Source organism: Girardinichthys multiradiatus, chromosome 2 (assembly GCF_021462225.1).
Source record: "Girardinichthys multiradiatus isolate DD_20200921_A chromosome 2, DD_fGirMul_XY1, whole genome shotgun sequence".
NCBI classification, from domain to species: Eukaryota; Metazoa; Chordata; class Actinopteri; order Cyprinodontiformes; family Goodeidae; genus Girardinichthys; species Girardinichthys multiradiatus.
In genome coordinates, this window is record NC_061795.1 from 47550731 (window position 1) to 47570481 (window position 19751).

Sequence of the window (19751 nt, forward strand, 5' to 3'; positions counted from 1 at the left end):
TTATATACATATCTCTGGAATAGTTTATACAAATAAAATTTATCTCAGGCTACGTTGTGATATCACCGGTTTGAAGTGTAGTCTTACGATGGTCTTACCATAGACGAAATTTACAGGAACATTTTGGTCCGATTTAATTTCTATATGGATATTTTCAATATGTCTTCTGGAAACTGGAAGGTAGTGGGCGGGGTTAAACGTCAGAGTAACCATATCACTGAAGTCGCCTTGTACTTTGACGGTCCGCAGTAAAGGCGCAAAAGTGTCGCCTACTATTTGCGGGCTGACCACGTCGCTGTAACAGTATAGGTGATAGAAACCAGCCTTTATATCTGCCGGAAAAGGAGCCAGTTTTGGTTCAGATACATGAATCCATTCCCCTGGTTTCACGCCCATCAAATAAGCCAGAGTGTTGAAGAAGCGTATTTCATACGGACCGCTTGCTTGAAATGCAAATCTCTTTTGAACTTTGCTGAATTTAATGCGGACACCCGAGTTCATTTTTTTGAAAAACATTTCCATCTCTGTCTCGAGTTGAATAGCGCTGTTATAGTAGCCACTTCTGATCCTTTGCGTATTGATCTCCACATCGCCAACCTTCCTCCATTCAAAGTAGGCATCATAATCCGGTAAATTATGCCATGTATGAGGGTATGAAATCTCTACTAATGCAACCATCCATTGGCCTTCTAAATCAATATGTTGAGCTAAATTTACACGGAAACTCGAACTGGTATTATTTTTAAACACTTCCATGCTAGCATTAGAGGGAAGGGTAATGTAAAAACCGTCATCCTCTGCCTTGCGTTCCATGATGCTGTATGAATCATTAGGTTTTAGTACACACCTATTTTATACGTTTCGTAGTTCATCAAACTTGATCCAACTGTTGAATTTCTCAGGCCAATTTTTCCAGCGTACAAAAACCTGTTTGACACCCTTGACGGTGCGTTGATTTAATATTTTCTCCACTTGATACATCTTGTCCTTAAATATTTTTACTTTTTGAAGTTCCTCAGCGTAAAAAGATCCCTCAATTGGTTTTCCATCCAAATCTTTGAGTTTGTATACAGGAGGAGATCGGGGTATCCGCTCATACACTGTAAACACTTCATCCGTAAAACTCTGTTTGTATTTTTTGTCAAACACTCCACGTACCTTGGATATTCTGACAAGATCCCCCTGTTTAAACATTGTCACTGAGTCCCTGCAATATCTGTTGGAGGTAACATCGTACAGATTCTGAAACACTTGAAAGGCATTTTCTGAGGTCACTTCCATTGGGCTCATCTTAATGCTGGTGTGGTAGCTGTGGTTGTAGCTTCTAGTTAAATTTTGCAGGACGTCAATGTACCGCCGGGTGTTGTTAGCAGTAAAATATCTCCACATCCTTGTTTTTAACGTACGGTTAAACCTCTCAACCACATAGGCTTTTGCTTCACTTGCTGTGGCAAAATGTTCAATACCGTGTTTCTCCATTAGAAGCTTAAATTTCTTGTTAAAAAATTCTTTCCCTGCATCAGTCTGAAATTTTTTTGGGACCTGGCTTTCTTTAAAAACTGATTCAAAAGCCTTTAGCACCTCTGCAGCAGTTTTCCTCTTCAAAACACGTACATACGCCCTCTTTGAAAAGATGTCAATGACTGTTAATAAATAATTGTAACCGTCATTTTCCTTAGCCAGAGCTTGCATGTCACAGAGATCGGCTTGGAACTGTCTCAATGGTCTGGTGACAAAAACTCTGTTTCTCGGGAACTTTATTCTTGCAGGTTTATGTAGAGTATAGGTATCTTCTCCCGATAAAAAATCTTTAACTTTTTCAACCGCTACCTTCTTCCCCGTTTCATCTTGTATAACCCTCCTCAACCTTTCTAAACCCCCTAAACTTCCAGGATTTGATGGGTTGTAATATACATTTTTCATGATCCTTCTTTCAGACAAAAACACATTCAGATAATAAAGATCAATTCAAACATTGCAATCTTTAAAAAAAAACAAAAAACTGTTATATATGTATACCAGTAGAAAGCTGAGAGAGAATACAGAAAATACAAAACAAGTCATCAATCATCTGAGATCGGATCGTAGCACTCTGAGACAGAGTTAAGCTGCTTGAGACAATCATTACCGCTCATCTTATCGTACATATCAGTGATTGCACTATGGAAGCCTTGTACCGATTTCAGTTCATATAAAACCGTCTCAGCAATCGTTTTCACTCTGAAGTCATCTTCTTGTATGCGTCGAAGTGTCAGAAGTTTCCGAATAGCAGGAAGGAGCTTGGGGTTTACGAGTCGTCGCACGATGCGTTGAAAGTTGACTTGGTAATACTCCTCCTCCAATATCTCCAGGCACTGATGCTGTCGTTGGCTCGGGTGGTTCGTTATGCACCCTTAACAGGTTTCTTTGACATAGTTCAAACAGGTTATGTTGAATAAATGAAGTATTGCTGTTTTCACCGTATTGATGAGAGCGCTTGAGATCCAGCCGTCAATTTCATCACCCTGATTACTCTCCTCCTCCTCTGGTGAAGGCTGAGGGGCAGGTATCGGGTCTGGAGTTGGTGGGGAGGGTGAGTAGCTGATGGTTGCCTTGTCCTCCACGATCACCCTCTTGTCTTCAGGTTGGATATCTGTGTGTACAGACTCAGCCACGCATAGTGGTGAATAGAGGCCGGGTGAAGGCGGATGATACGATCTGAGGTTGTATCCTGTCGGTGTCCCTGAACTGAATAGGGACTCAAAGAGCTGCGACGATGAGGCGACTGGTGAGTAGAGGTCTGGAGAAGGTGGATGATATGGCCCGGTGTTGAAGCTTTTATCATCATGATTAGGAGAGAAGACGGTCTCTTCTTGCTGGCTGTAGAGGTCCCAGTATGGTGTTTTCCCGTACGCTCCATACATTCTCAAGGTCTGCCGCCCGCCGTTATGAAGAAGAAGAGTCTGTGAGCTCGCAGTTAGACCCTAATATATAGCGCAGGAAGGTGGGAGGGTCCTCAAGAAGGGGAGTGGGTCCTCAAAAGAGGGTGGGTCCTCAAAAGAGGGTGGGCTTTAGATCCACAACAGGGAACGTCAGGATTCTTTTCACTGACATAACATCAATCCAGCAGCGTGAGTTTTCGAAAAGGTTGGAAAGACGCTGTCCAATTTCATTCATCTTCTCAACCCAAGCATCATACGGTAGAGCCAGCACAGTCTTGAATACACCGCAGTTCTGATTGAATGCCTCCAACACAAACAGATCTGAGGGGGTCGTCTGGTTATTCTTGCGTTTGCTTGCCTGAAAAGACCAGCGGCCATTTGCTGTGGTTTTTGACCCCCACACTGCACTAAAGAGAGGTTCTCTCGCAGCTATTTTGACATCAGAAGGACACATTCTCATCCTTTTTGCTGGTCGAGGAGAGCTTTCATCTTCATCCTCCCTTTCGTACACTGAGACTGATTCAGGGTTATCGTTAAGGTGTGGGATTGCCAGCCGTAACACAGCCCAGTCGTTGTGGGTGAGAGTACACAGAGCCAATGATCCATTAAATACCTCGTCTTGATCCAATTGATACAGGCAGAGCTCTCCTATTTCGTACATATGGTTCCAAAGACCACTCTTCCTGCAGAGTGTCGAACGGAGGCCTTTGTACCTTGCATAGGTGATATGTTGATTTCTTCGGGGCATCCATTTCACGGCGCGTATGCCTGTAGACGGTTACTGGGGTTTCACACAGAAGAGATGTACGTCTTAGCTGACCTGAGGCCTGTTTTTCATCCATTGTTGTTGGTGAAGTTGAATCATCATCTGCAGAGTATGTTACGATAGGAATTCCGATGGGTATCTCAGACGAGGAAATAGATGATGTAGATGGTTGTTCATCATCTTGGCACATCTTGCTTTTCTCCCCGGTTTGATGAAAAACTCTCTTAACTCTAACCATTGTTCAACAAGCGTTCTTTTCCAGCGAATGCTGCAGGTAAATTGTTGCGTTTTCCGCTAGTATTTAAAACAAACAATGAAGAACGCCCCTCTGTTTTTTAATTTGTTGATTCTAGATTCGCCTCCTAATGACAAAATCCGCAGACGCGTTAATTCATTAAACAGTGGATGTGTATTGTCAGACAATGCTCCAGACTTATAGCCAGGAAAGTGCCATTTTCCTCTCAAAATAGCATTCACCAGTTGACTAAACTAGATGTTGTTGTTGCAGTTAATAATTACCATAGTCAGACTGTGTAAAAACGATACCATCCAGCTCATCACTCGTGGGTTCTAAAGAATATAAGTTAATCAATATTATTATCCAACGAGCATTCACAAGCACTTAAAGAATTCTTAAAGATGAATACTTACTACTGAAGATTGCGTTGTATCTTTCGATAGAAGCAGAATGTTCACCTTCTTCGTTTCCTGAAATATTTTCCGACATTTTTTTTTCAGCTTCTCCTTACAAGTGTTCTAAAAATATTTCAGTGTAACTGGTTAAAAATAAACTTTTAGCTACCAGATTTGAAGCCGATCTCCCAGTAAAGATTGCGCTGTATCTCTCGATAGAACCAGGGATGACTGACTGCTCCACCTTCAGCGCGCTTAGTTACGCCCCTTGGCCATACCCCCATTGTCAGACAATGCTCCAGACTTATAGCCAGGAAAGTGCCATTTTCCTCTTAATTACTTTGTGAGTACAGTTGGTGTGAAGACTCTGAGACAATGCACACCTGTGGATGTGTATTGTCAGACAATGCTCCAGACTTATAGCCATGAAAGTGCCATTTTCCTCTTGATTACTTTTGACTACAGTTGGTGTGAAGACTGTCTGAGACAATACACAAGTTGTCTGCTTTAATTCAATAAACAGTGACATGTCTGAGGATTTTATAACCTTTATTTTTTATTTTGTCAGTTTCTTGTTACGTTTTACATAGACATACTGGTTACAACCTCTGGCTCCCACGTGGAATGAGGAGAAAACTGTTTTCTCTAAATCATCAAGATCTCTAAGATGAAAAAAAAGAAAAGCTTAAGGTAAGTAAAATTATCATCCATTTTACCAAATGGAGTCTCTCATGATTCCAAACAAAGTCTTTTAGCTGTAGAATCCATTTCTAATTTGGAAACAGGATGCTGAGCACTCATAACATTTTTTTTTTCACTTCATTGGTTTCTCTGTTTTAGATCATCTTTACAACAGAAGCCAATTCATCCTTCTTTTCTAAATAGCATCTAAATAACCCCCTGTGTTAAAACAAAATGAATTTACAATCTGTCAGGTTCTCTCTTCTTATCAGAATTTCGTGTGATGTGCCTGCATTAAATTGAGTGACCTTTTAAAGTGGAGAAACTACATGTTTTGTTTTTAGATGTAAAAAACATCTAAAAAACAAACAATTAGAAAGATTCGCTTCCTTGTAATGACAACATCCGATTAATGATGATATCCGGTTACGTCACAGGAAGCCCCAGCCACCGGAAGTCCCGCCCTAGGATGTCCCAGCCACCGGAAGTCCCGCCCACCTGTCAAAATTTTCACACCTCGTTTGATTGAAGGATGTCCTTTATGTGTGTGTGCTGTGGTAGCCATGCTGGTTCAGTATGCCTTCAATTTTGAATAAATCCCCAACAGTGTCACCAGCAAAGCACCCCCACACTATCACACCTCCTCCTCCATGCTTCACGGTGGGAACCAGGCATGTAGAGTCCATCCGTTCACCTCTTCTGCGTCGCACAAAGACACGGTGGTTGGAACCAAAGATCTCAAACTTGGACTCATCAGACCACAGCACAGATTTCCACTGGTCTAATGTCCATTCCTTGTGTTCTTTAGCCCAAACAAGTCTCTTCTGCTTGTTGCCTGTCCTCAGCAGTGGTTTCCTAGCAGCTATTTTACCATGAAGGCCTGATTCACACAGTCTCCTCTTAACAGTTGTTCTAGAGATGTGTCTGCTGCTAGAACTCTGTGTGGCATTGACCTGTTCTCTAATCTGAGCTGCTGTTAACCTGCGATTTCTGAGGCTGATGACTCGGATGAACTTATCGTCCGCAGCAGAGGTGACTCTTGGTCTTCCTTTCCTGGGGCGGTCCTCATGTGAGCCAGTTTCTTTGTAGCGCTTGATGGTTTTTGCGACTGCACTTGGGGACACTTTCAAAGTTTCGCCAATTGACTGACCTTCATTACTTAAAGTAATGATGGCCACTCGTTTTTCTTTACTTAGCTGCTTTTTTCTTGCCATAATACAAATTCTAACAGTCTATTCAGTAGGACTATCAGCTGTGTACTGTATCCACCTCCTGTACAACACAACTGATGGTCCCAACCCCATTTATAAGGCTTGAAATCCCAGTAATTAAACCTGACAGGGCACACCTGTGAAGTGAAAACCATTTCAGGTGACTACCTCTTGAAGCTCATCAACAGAATGCCAAGAGTGTTCAGAGCAGTAATCAAAGCAAAAGGTGGCTACTTTGAAGAACCTAGAATATAATATTTTCAGTTGTTTCACATTTTTTTGTTCAGTATATAATTCCACATGTGTTAATTCATAGTTTTGATGCCTTCAGTGTGAAGCTACAATATTCATAGTCATGAAATAAAGACAATTCTTTCAATGAGAAGGTGTTTCCAAACCTTTGGTCTGTACTGTATACAAATAATTTGATTCCTTCTTTCTCAAAAACAAAAATCAACATTGTATTGCCTAAAATGCAACAATACAGCATGTCTATAGTGTAAACTTGAACATTTATGGCAAAGGATGCATCTGTAGCTAAAACAAAACTCTTACATCAATATGTCAAAAGATCATCCCTTTCTAGTTGAACAACACAGTGCCAACAGCTTCTGTATTGAAAATGGTCAAAAACACAATAGTCTGACCTACATATTGTATTCTGGATTTTTACAGAGATTTTTTAAAAACCATAATGTTATCTGGATATAATAGAACCATTGTAGAGTTACACTCTTCATTTTTTATCGCATATATGGAGAAGATGTTTAAAAAAGGAGAATTTTTGCAGACACTGTTTACATAGATTTTTCATTTTACATGCAAAAGTGTATTTATGTGTTTATGTATATATTTTTTGTACTTTTTCAGCCTAATTACAGCTCTTAGTAGGTTGTTCTTTCAGCAAATGGTATGTTTTACAGTCTTTATACACCAGTTGATGATTATTCAATAACTAAATTAGTTTATGATTATTTTAGCAGTTGATTAATATGATAAATTGTTTCAGCCCTAATTTCAGTCAGTCAGTCACTTTCTACTGCTTATTCCATAGTGGGTCGCGTTATCTCCAGCAGTCTATGGGCGAGAAGCAGGGTACACCCTGGACAGGTTGCCAGTCCATCACAGGGCAACACACAAACCACCACGCACACACCCATTCATACACCTAAGGGCAATTTAGAGTGACCAATTAACCTAACAGGCATGTCTTTGGACTGTGGGAGGAAGCCAGTGTACCCAGTGAAAACCCACACATGCACGGGGAGAACATGCAAACTCCATGCCCGAGAATCAAACCCAGGACCTTCTTGCTGCAAGGCAACAGTGCTACCAACTGCGCCACCGTGCAGCCCGCCCTGATTCCAATTTAATTGAAATTATTGTAAAGCAATTTATGGTGCAACCCTAGGTATGAGTGTGTGTGTGCAGGCTTGTTTGTCCTGTGTGCGAGATAGGGACCTGCAACATGACCCTTCATGGATAGGTCGGTATAGACATTGGATGAATTGTTCAACTTTGATCATTTCCAATTCATTGTAAGCACCAATTAATCACTAAATTCAAACCAGGGGTGAATGCAATATTTAGAATGTAAAAACAGGTCAAAGTCCAATCTATTTTTATACAGTCTACTTTCATCAGATCTAGTCATCATTTAAAAAAAAAAAAAAATTCAATTTAGGGCAATTTTTCAAATAGCCAGATGGGTCAAAGGAGAATCTCATTACAACCACCCATTGTCTATATGCCCACTTATCCTTGCAGCCTGGTTCTGCTGGAGGTTTTTTCCTGTTAAAAGGGAGTTTTTCCTCTCCACTGTCGCTACATGCATGCTCAGTATGAGGGATTGCTGCAAAGTCAACGCCAGTGACTGTCCACTGTCTCTACATGCTCATCCAGGAGGAGTGAATGCTGCAAGTCACTGACTGGATGCAATCTGCTGGGTTTCCTTAGATGGAAAAACTTTTTATCCAATTTGAATAATAAACTGAATCTGACTGTTTGATAGTTATGATCAATTGAAATGTATAAACCTGACTTGGAATCTGTATAATTGGATTAAACTGACTTTTTAAAGTGCCTTGAGATGACATTTGGTGGCAGTTGGTGCTAAATAAATAAACTGAATTGAATTGAAATTGAGGTAGGTAAGAGGAGGGTTGCATACTGGACAGGTCACCAACCATCACAGGGCAACACAGAGATACAATAGACAACCATGCACACACACACAAACACACACACAAAAACACTTATACCTAATGGTAAGACCCCAAAGCTTCTTTTACAAGGCGACAGTGCTAAAGTCTAGCTGTGAGAAGATTACATCACTAGACTAAGGGTAAAGTAAGGTGATAAGCTAATGAATTACAAAATGTAATGTTTGCACAACAGTCAGTATTCAATAATAATCTGAATTGTTTAAAAAATAATTTTGTGAACTCATTGTTACTTAAATCAATTTAAGCTATATGTAATTAGATTTAAATGAGCTTTGCTTCGATTATACTTTTAATGGTGCTTAGTAATAAACACACAGGGCAAACAACCATGCACACACGCTCACTGCTGGGGGGAATTGCATAAGTGGTGGACAATATTCAGATTTTAGAATATAAAAACAGGTGAAAGTCAAATCAGTCTCATAAAGTGCCTTTCCATCTGATCAACCTCTGTTGAGTTCAAAACAGTTTTTTTAATCATCAGTTCAAAGCTACAGTTATATTTACAGAGGTTAATGTAAATGTATCAAATTTGAAAGTGATTAGATATGATCCAGTTTCTTTTAATCAATCAAGTTTCAGATTAACCTAACATGCATATTGTTGCTCTGTGGGAGGAAGCCGCCGTACCCAGGGAGAGAACATGCAAACTCCATGCAGACCTCAAGCAAGGATTTAAAACCCAGGACCTACTTGCTGCATGGCAGCAGTGCAAACAAGTTTGCCCACCTATCACATTTTTCCTAATAGTTTCAGTTCAACTCAATTTATAACTAAGCACTTCTCACTGAAGTTATAAAAAGAAAATATCAATAAAACATACAGGCCCAATAAAAATATGAAATGAACTGAAAATATGTCTGAAATAATAACTCAAAATAACTATGTGTCTTTAGATAGAAAACAAATGCAAAGAGAAGAAATCTCAAACTGGATTTCATGTAACTGAAAAAACGAAAAAAAAAAAAAACATGTATTTTACTAAAACAGCAGCTGAATCTGAATTAAAGCACAGAGAAAGCATGGAAAATTTCTCAAGCTTCACACTAAACTTTACAGAGATGGATAAGACCAGAAAGATGCTAAAAGATACCAAATAAAGATACATCTTCATTATAAAATATCATTCTGTTGCTCACAGGTTGAGTCTTTTACACTGAGTCAAAGCTCAATGTGCATAAAAAAGGTTTATATTAATATCTTAAAAATCAGAGTTTGCTAACAAACAGAGGTTTTTTCAGTGCAGGTCTTAACTATAGATGCTGAGGTTTAGTTTCAGGGTCATATCCTGGAAGAAACTGCACCAACATTTGTAAAAACAACAACAACAAAAAAGGTAACCATAACTCAAAGTTAGCTAGTAAAACAAAATGGTTTTGCTCAGGAGAGAAAATCAAACAATTTATAGCTCAGTGTCTGCAAAATAAATGCAGTCAGATTTAAACATGTAATTTAAAAGCTACCAGTTAAATTTAAAAACCTTGAATATGTTAATAAAATAATTTTGCTTTACAATTTGCTCCTCATTTTACCCTGCTGGTAGCACTTCACTAAACTCTGAGAAATCATTTTTCCATTAATGTGACAGACTACACAATCAGTCTTGTCTTCCTGCAATGTTAATGAAAGACAAACATCTGATCTCCGCTGAAGCACAGGAAGGTTGCAGGTTTACTGTCTGACCAGCAGGAGGAGCACTCTGACTACGTGTAGCTGTTAGGGGGAACAACTCTGAGGTCAGAGACATCTTCAGTCTGCATAAACACCAGATAATATTTTACTATTTTAAACGTAAAGAGCTCTTGGTGGAAGAGGGTTGGGATCAAGAAATCAAGAATTTGATCAATCAGGCTTGAAGCAACTGTCCACTGTCTCTACACACTCCTCCAGAAGTGAATGTTATAAGTCAATGACTCAGTGCAATCTGCTGGGTGTCCTTAAATGGGAAACCTTTGAAGTAATTTATATACTGAACATGACTGCATTGTTTGATAAGTAGGATCAGCTTCAAATGTTTGTAATTGACTTGGAATCTCTTTGTATGATTGGACTAAGTCAACGTTTTTAAGATAACATTTGTTGTGAAATGGTGAATAAATTAACTGAACTGAATTGACATTGTCACATATCTCTGTCACTGTTAGTTCATGGGGAAGAAAAGAAAGTGAACCTCTGCATTTATCTCTTCATATCAAACTAAGAAGGAATCGGCTAAACTCGAATGATGTTCTCCAGGTGGTTCAAAGTATTCTTTGATATATATGCTCTGCTACCAGAACATAGAAGGCCTTTGACTTCACTGGTTTCACTGTGCTTGTTCGTAAACAAAAGACCTCCCATCACTTTGTATTTTTAGGTCAACCATGCTGCGAACCCTTCCCAGTGGACTTCCACCTGAACTCCCCCCAACCGATGCTCAGTCAGGTGTTTGTGTGTGTGTTGTGTGTGTTATTGAGAAACAGTAATGTTTGTATCTGTCCAGGTGTTCACCCCCAACCGAGTGTGTCTGGTATAGAACTAAAGCCAGTTAGAAATGATCTCCCACAGTCAGACTGTATATTAGTCCCAGCGTGGCGCAGGGTCTAAGGAGCAACTGTGTACCTGAAGCACCTCTACCTCTGCACGTCAAACTTAGCTGATAACGCACCTAGACAGGATCAGGTCTCTGCATAGGACTCACAGGATGTCTGTACTCAACCAAATATTACCTGTGAATACCTGGACCTCTCTCCTGCTGCCTCTGCTCATTAGGAGGTGGTGTGATTTCACAGGAGGCTCTAATGCTGAAGAGCCGGGGTCTCAGCAAGCTGTACGGTTGGATAAAGAGTTCAATGTGTGAAATGAAATGTTGACATTGCTGTATATGTTATAGCAAGAAACAACACTAGTGTGGCTGAAATCAAAGAGAGGGGATGGTGGTGAAGGTAGCAACGGAACAAGGTAAACACAGGCAGTTGGTTTGGAATGAAACTACCTTTTCAAATTTATTATGAAAGAATGATTCTTCTTAGAAAATGGACTTTAACTAAACAGTGTTCTGGAGTTTCACATGTTTCCCAATTGTTTCCAAGAACATCTAAAGTTCACAACAACGAGCCGCAGTGGTCTGCAGATGCAGTCATTTCATCTCTTGCATTCAGAGAAAGGCCTCCCTGTCAGTCTGTTTAGGCATTTCAGGAGAATTTGCACAAAAAAAAGTGAAGGACAGCTGAAAAATTACAATTTAACAAAAGATCGTTCAGTTATCCTCCAATAAAAGCATCCAAAGATAAATTTAGTTTGGTAGCACAAGAAGAATTTCTCAACATGAAGGATAAATCTTCAGCACATAAAAGTCCAATATGCTACCAAACATACTCAGGTCTGGAAAAGACTTCAGCATGAGGAAATATTGGGTTCTCAGCTCAGATGCCTCACTTCAGAAGGAATTTAACAAATCAACTAAAGAGTTTGTAAATGACATAAAAAAGAATAAGACAAATAATGGTAAGAGCTGACCTAATTCCTGTCAAAGCCATTCCCTTTGTAAATTATCTGCCATGAAATCTAGAAATCTTCATCTTTCCTGTTTAAACAGCCAGAATTCCTTGACTCTTCTGAAGTGGTCTTGATCACAATTCCTCCTGGGTTTTTTTAATGTCCCTCATAGTTTTTCTTTTGACATTGGCTGATTTTTTCTCCTATTTTCTGTCCAGAACCTGGTCAGTTTCAGAACAATGTTTCTTGTTTGTAAGGGTCCAGAGGTCATCATGGTCCAGTGTTTTCAATGTCTTCGACTTTTGTTGTTTCCACACTCCTGATTTCAACAAACGGCTCATTGACGGGAATTTACAGAACATACATAACATGGGGGGGAGATAATGCAATTTTTTTGATTCAGGTGGGCTGGAAAAGAATGTAAAATGTGCAGGTGAGTGGTCCCTGACGACCAGGGTTGGGGAACCCTGTGTTAACCCATTTACCTGATGCATCATCAATCAATCCATGTTCTAGACTTGCTTTCTCCTCCCAGGGTTACAGGAATGCTGGTGCCTGTCTCTGGCTTTATGGCTATGAGTCATGATACACCTGGGACAGGTCAGCAGTCCATCACAGGGTTACACTGAGATGCACAGGACAAACAACCATGCATGCTTGCTGCAAGGCAGCAGTGCTAACAACTGTGCTGCCATGAAGCCCAACTAATAAATCATTTGGGTGTGAAACGCTTTTAAATTAAAGGTATGGGTCCAGTGGCGGTTCCTGTATGAATCTTGTTGAGACCCTCCTTCTGCAGCATATCAGTAACTTCTTACAACATAGCTGATCAGAGACACATCGGTGCTAGCGTTGATTTCTGGATGAACCAGTGTTGTGTAAGAACATAGCAAACCACTTAACAAAGAATGACATTTAAACGAAAACTTTTAGGCTCTTTGTTACCAGCAGTCTGGCACAAACAAAGTTTGAGCTCATTTCCATTGTTGTTTCACATTTCCTTCCCATAGAAAGTACTCCTGGATCAGTGCCACACCTCACTGAAGGCACACCTCACTGAAGACACTAATGCACTCACACTCAACTGCTGCCAGTGTTGTGAATGCTCTGCACTGGTGGTAGCATGAGGCTGCATCTTCCTGGTCAGGAGGAGATGGTTCTGGAACAAGCTGAACACTCTCATCCTGAAACCCTGTTCTCTCGAGCAGATTCTCTCAGCTTGAACTACTTGGTCATCCAGGAAACTGTTCCTTCTACTGAAATACTCCTTGCAGAGGTTTCCTGCATGTGAGACCAAGTGATGAAGGTAGCCATTGCTGATACAAGAAGACTACGATCTCAGAACATCTGCCCTTCTTTAATAGCGACAGGGTAATTTCAGCTGGACTCTTTCATAGCTTCACCGGAGCCGGTATGACAGTCCTGACATGAGGTCAGCTGATTATTTTGTACAGAAATACAGAATATGTTTTTTTTCTTGTAAGTGAAAAATAATTTATTTTTCCTTCAGTAAGCTGAGCCCTTAAACCTTCTGGAACATCAGTGCATCTGGATGAATAGAGGTGATATTTTTAAACCAGCTTGTCTTATTTCACTTTATTTTATCCTTCAGTAAACATCTCTCTAAGTGTTCCCAGTAGTGGTGGCTTTAAAAGAGAGGAATTAGATTTAGATTGTGTGTTTAGGATGTTGCTCCAGGATATACTATTTTTCTAGAATCTCTTCAGTGGTGGAAATGTTTTTTTTAACCTCTCACAGCTTAAACTATTCCCCTTTGAGCATAAGCAAATGAAATGTCATCACCGAAGGACACAAACACAAGAATCTGATGAGCTTTATAGTTAATCCTGCAAAAACGAAATTTGCTGCTAAGAGAAAACAACCATGCCTGCAGTTACAACTAAATCTATTTCAGGGTCAGGTCTGCTGCGACATCTGGTAGATGTTCATCCATGGTCTGTAAACGTGCGTGTGCAAGTGTGTTCGAGACGTTTCTGCAAGGATGCTGCAACAGGAAACATTCAGGATAGTGGCCTTTTTTTGCTTGCACTGTTGCCAAGACAACAGCAATTAGAAAGCAGAGAGCGGTTATGTTTCCATGGCAGCGAAGGTCAGAGAGGCGGCTCTGAGTTTTACCTGATTCTAAGGAATGAGACGAACACAGGAGCATATTTACCGACAGTGGAAGAGCAGTTTGTTTCCTGTTCTGTCACCAGAGACTTTGGCAGGAACTTTAACCCCACAGGACCCTGAATGAGAAGAAAACTATAAATGTGCAGAAATGACTGACAGTTGTGCTTCTTGTCTATAAGCGAAGTTTGTAGAGCTAAAGACGACATCCAGTATGTGATAGATCAACACAAAATACTGTAAAGTGGAAGAAAAATGGTACATAATTTAAAATATACTTAAAATTTTTCAAATAAAAATCTGAAAAAAGTGGCTTGTTATTTAGCCCCCCTGCGTCATTTGTGGTTTGTCTTTACCATTCTGCCATACTAGATATTAAGATTTTTTTGAGTTTACCCAAAGCATGATGCTGCCACCTCCATGTGTACCCATGGGTGTTCATGATGATGACTACTTAGCTTCTGCACATAGGCCAAAAAGTGCAGAATTGGTCTCATCTGACCAGAGCACATTCTTCCACGTTTGCTGTGTCTCCTTCATGACTCATGACAAACTGCAAGCGGAGCATCCTTAGGCTTTCTTCTTGCCACTCTTCTTTAAAGGCCAGATTTCTGATTTGCACAACTAATATTTACCCTGTCAACATATTGTCTGTGGGTCTCTGCAGCTCCCCATGAGTTACCATGAACCTCTTGGCTGCTTCTCTGATTATTGCTCTCCTCCTCCAGCCTGTCAGTTTAGGTGGACGGTCATGTCCTCGTAGGTCCACAGTTGGTCCATCTTCTTTCTGGGCCAGTTTCACACTCAGGGCTCAAATAAAACCTGGACTAAACTACTCTGGTCTAACTTAATCCACACTAATCCAATTGCTTTCTGAGATGTTGTTTAACTTCAGATCAACTCGTTCCAGACTACAGAGTCTCTGACTAAAGTGATCAAGGGCCAGTCAGATCATGTGTTGGAAGCCGAATCAGATTAACAATGTCTTATGGAGGTAAATTTGTCTCAATATTATTCAATCAAACAAAAACCTAATCTCAATAAAAAAAAACCTACTCTCAATCAAAAAAATAAATTGTGGTCAAACCTTTTGGAATATTCAATTAAAAAAAAACTAATCTCAATCAAAAAATATTAAGTTGTGATCAAAACTTTCAGAGTTGTAACGATTATTTTGTTTTAAATGGAATATTTTATTTTGGGGAGAAAAAACAATTGTTTGATAAAACCTTTTTTTGATTAAAATGACTCATTTTTTCTCACGAAGAGAAAAAAGTTATTTGCAAAACAAACTTTTATTTGCGCATGTCAAAAATCTTTGGTTACGAGTGTCGCTTTTTTGGTTTTGACGCTCTCTGTTTTTGGTTGAACTCAACGAATTTTGAGTTCTGGGAACATGAACATCCTGGGCGGGGCCTAAAGACGAACGCTGTAAGACGTTTCCCTATTGGTTAGCGCTGACTAAAGCCGCAGACTCTGACCCCCCCACCTCTGAACTTCTGCTCCAACTGCAGGGCTTGCAGCGTTGCTTCAATGAGGAGACATCAACTGTACAGAAGAAAACTGCGGTCAAGTGAGCCGACAGTCAGAAATACGCGGTCCTGCCAGCCGACACCAGCTCTCTCTTAAAGATTAGCGTCATACAAGGTGCATTACGCTAATGGAGCAGAAAGGACCCCGATCCTGGCAATGGTTGAGAAAATAAGAGGAAAACAGAAAAGTAACCTTCAGAACATTTATATTAATTACATTTTTACAACTTTCACATTCATGTTTTATGTAAAAGAATAAATATTTAATATTTTACTGTACAGTTTTGGAGAAATACACAACTCAATGTACCTCAAAATGCTCAATCATTATATGCTTTTGTCCCACTTTCAGGAATTTATTTCTCCAAAACCAAGAGAGGTGACAACACAATCTCTTTAGATTATATTTGAGGGTCATCTACGCTATAACAAGAATTAGTATTTCATAATTTCACTGTAGGTTTCTGGAGAAATACACAACTACCCCAACAAAGTCCTGGGAAGTGGTCTGGACAACTTAAAGTGCAAGAGCATCCAGATCTCCTTTGACCTCTCCTGGACCGGAAACGCCCCTCGCCTGTTGAAGATGTTGAAGATGGGATGCCATCTGCCCGACATGGACTCTTGTTTTATACTACACTTGGGGTAGTTGTGTATTTCTCCAAACCTTTACAGTAAAATTATGAAATACTAATTCCGGTTATAATATAGATAACCCCCTAATAAAATCTGAAGAGATTGTGTTGTCGCCTCTTTTGGTTTTGGAGAAATAAATTCCTGAAAGTGGGACCAAAGCATATAATGATTGAGCATTTTGAGGTACATTGAGTTGTGTATTTCTCCAAAACTGTACAGTAAAATATTAAATATTTATTCTTTTACATAAAACATGAATGTGAAACTTGTAAAAATGTAATTAATATAAATGTTCTGTAGGTTACTTTTCTGTTTTCCTCTTATTTTCTCAACCGTTGCCAGGATCGGGTCCTTTCTGCTCCATTACCGTAATGCACCTTGTATGACGCTAATCTTTAAGAGAGAGCTGGTGTCGGCTGACGTCACCGCGTATTTCTGACTGTCGGCTCACTTGACCGCAGTTTTCTTCTGTACAGTTGATGTCTCCTCATTGAAGCGACGCTGCAAGCCCTGCAGTTCGAGCAGAAGTTCAGAGATGCGGGGGATCAGAGTCTGCGGCTTTAGTCAGCGCTAACCAATAGGGAAACGTCTTACAGCGTTCGTCTTTAGGCCCCGCCCAGGATGTTCATGTTCCCAGAACTCAAAATTCGTTGAGTTCAACCAAAAACAGAGAGCGTCAAAACCAAAAAAGCGAGACCAAAGATTTTTGACATGCGCAAATAAAAGTTTATGTTTTGCAAATAACTTTTTTCTCTTCGTGAGAAAAAATGAGCCATTTTAATCAAAAAAACGTTTTATCAAACAATTTTTTTTTCTCCCCAAAATAAAATATTCCATTAAAAAAAAATAATTGTTACAACTCTGAAAGTTTTGATCACAACTTAATATGTTTTGATTGAGATTAGTTTTTTTTGATTGAATAATATTGAGACAAATGTACCTCCATATATGGAACAGGAGTTTGACTTCTGACTAAGCATGGACAATGGAAAAAGAAAGTATTCAAAAACCGTCAGTGAAAGTGAAAAGATGCTTTTGAAGGAAATTATTTTTAAAAATCCCATAATTGAGGACAAACATCATTATTCAACCACAGAAATAAAAAAAACTAAATGCATGGACTGCAATTGTAAATAAATATAACTCGAATGAAAAAGTTAACAACAGGACCCTCCAAAAGATTCAAGTAAGATTTAATTATATTATTTACATTATCCTGATTGTTCTAATCACTCATGGTGAAATGTATGTTTGCTCATATGAGATCATATATTGCCTTGTAAAGATCCTGTGGGAAAACATCAAAATACAGCTGAAGAAAACAGCAGCCATTGCTCGTAGGACTGGGGTCCCCCTCCTGTTCAAGACAGGAGGGGGACCCCAGACCGATAACCTGGAGAATTGTTGACTGGGATGAGCCAAAACCCTTGGAAGGCATCCCAGATGTTGATCATCTACAGTTCAGGTGGGGATTCTTCAATACTCTTTGTTACAATGTGTGTCTGAGTGTATTTATTGTCGTGCTTGGGTAAGCTAAATAGTACCATCTTTTGCACTATGAATAAGAAGGCGAAATACTCCTGAAATCTTATTTCTTATATTGTAATTCTCTCTAGAAAAAGACAACCTGAGATTGAATCATATGTCGGAGAAGCCAGAAAAGAGTCAGAAAAATCAGACCTCTGTACCCGTGGCTACAGCCAGTATCTCCATCCCAGGCAGCACAGCAAGATTACAATATCTAAAAGAAGAACATGAACTCAAGATAAAATCCTTCAAGTGGATTTGTCAGTCAAAGAAATGGAGAGACACATGAAGCAACAGCAGCAGCTAAACATCAGTGTTTTTCCTGTCAATGCCTCTGTTGTTGCCCCTTATGAAATAAAGATGTTCTATTACAATCACAATTCAACCAACATTTATTCAGTAATAAACCATATTTTCTCTTCATGTTTACCATTTTTTTTCAACAAAATCAAACAGATCACTTGTGGATCACTCAACGGCTTCCAGCTTCCTTTCTTTTTCCTTATGAAAAGTGCTGCACAACAAAGCTGTTTCTATTAGCGTGTCCAGTTTTGTCATTGGCTACCTCCATGGGAACATGTGAGTCATTGTAATATTCAGTTGGTGGGTCTACACAGCCATGCTGTCTGAGGTAATTATGAAGCACTGCAGTTGCCATAATAGCAATACAGCATCTTCTTGGTTCAAAACGTAACATATTCCTGAGACATTGGAAACGATTCTTCCAGATACCAAACATGCGCTTCACCAGCCCTCTGGTGTGGAAGTGGGCTTGGTTGTAGCGTTGCTGTGCAGGCCTGACTGGATGCAGATAAGGAGTAAACAAGAAGTGTGTCTGGACCTAACCACGGTCTCCAAGAAGGACTGCACTGTGTTCTCCAGCTTCAAACTGAGCACACAAAGAGGAGTTTTGGAAAATCCTTGAGTTGTGAGTTGAAACGCTCCAATGTGCAACAATGTTTTAGTACTGCATAGTGGTAGTACAGACACCCTGTACGTTTACTGAAAACCAGTTTTTACGATTCCTGTACTGCTCAGTATCTTCTGTAGAAGATTTGCATTTCATGGGAATATGACATCCTTCAATACAGGCAATTACTCCAGGAAAGTCCCCATATTCATAGAACTGTAGCTTGTAGGTTGTCTAATCAACAGCAGCTGGGAACTTGATGTAATCACTTCTCAGTTCACATATAGCTTTGTAGACTTTGTGCACTATTTTGCAGACAGTTGATTCACTCACACTGCACAAATCTGCATTTTCACAGTGGAAGGTTCCACATGCCAAAAATCTCAGTGATAAGTACTTGTAAGGAAGGAGATATGTGACTCTTACTGAGTCACATGAAATCTTTGTCTGAACCAAACAAATTATTTCAGCTGCAGTGTTTTTGTACAAAGGAAAACAGTCACGGAAATCTGTATCATCAAATTCATTTAGCAGGTTACTTCTGTCTCTGAGAAATCTTCTTTCTGGTCTTGGTGGTGGTCTTCCATCATTGATGTAGTCAAGATAATCCATTTTGCCCATCCACAGTGAAGCATACAGCCTTTACTCTGAGGTTAAACCTGCCTCTGGCCAGGTTTAATTTAAGTCTTCATTTAGACCTGGATTAGCTCAAGTCTTCCTTTAAGACAGAAGATTATTTAACTCAAGACTAGGACACACCTGGAACTACTATAATCCATATCTAAGAAAACTGTTTCCATAAATCCTGGTTTAAAATGTGATTTAATCTAGAACTAGGGCTTAATCCCTATACAGGAAACTGGGCCTCTATGTCCAGATGATGGACTGAACAGAGCTTTGAATATTGTTTTAGAATCTAAGTCTTCTCTAAACATCTCCACAACGTTCTCCCCGACCTGTCTGCTGTGGTCCTTGGTCTTCATGGTTTCTGTTGAGCCAGAAACAGAACAGCTGGATTTAGACTGAGACTACAGTAGACACAGGTGGACTTGATTTACTAATTAGGTCACTTCTGAATCCAGCTGGTTTCACTAAACTCTAT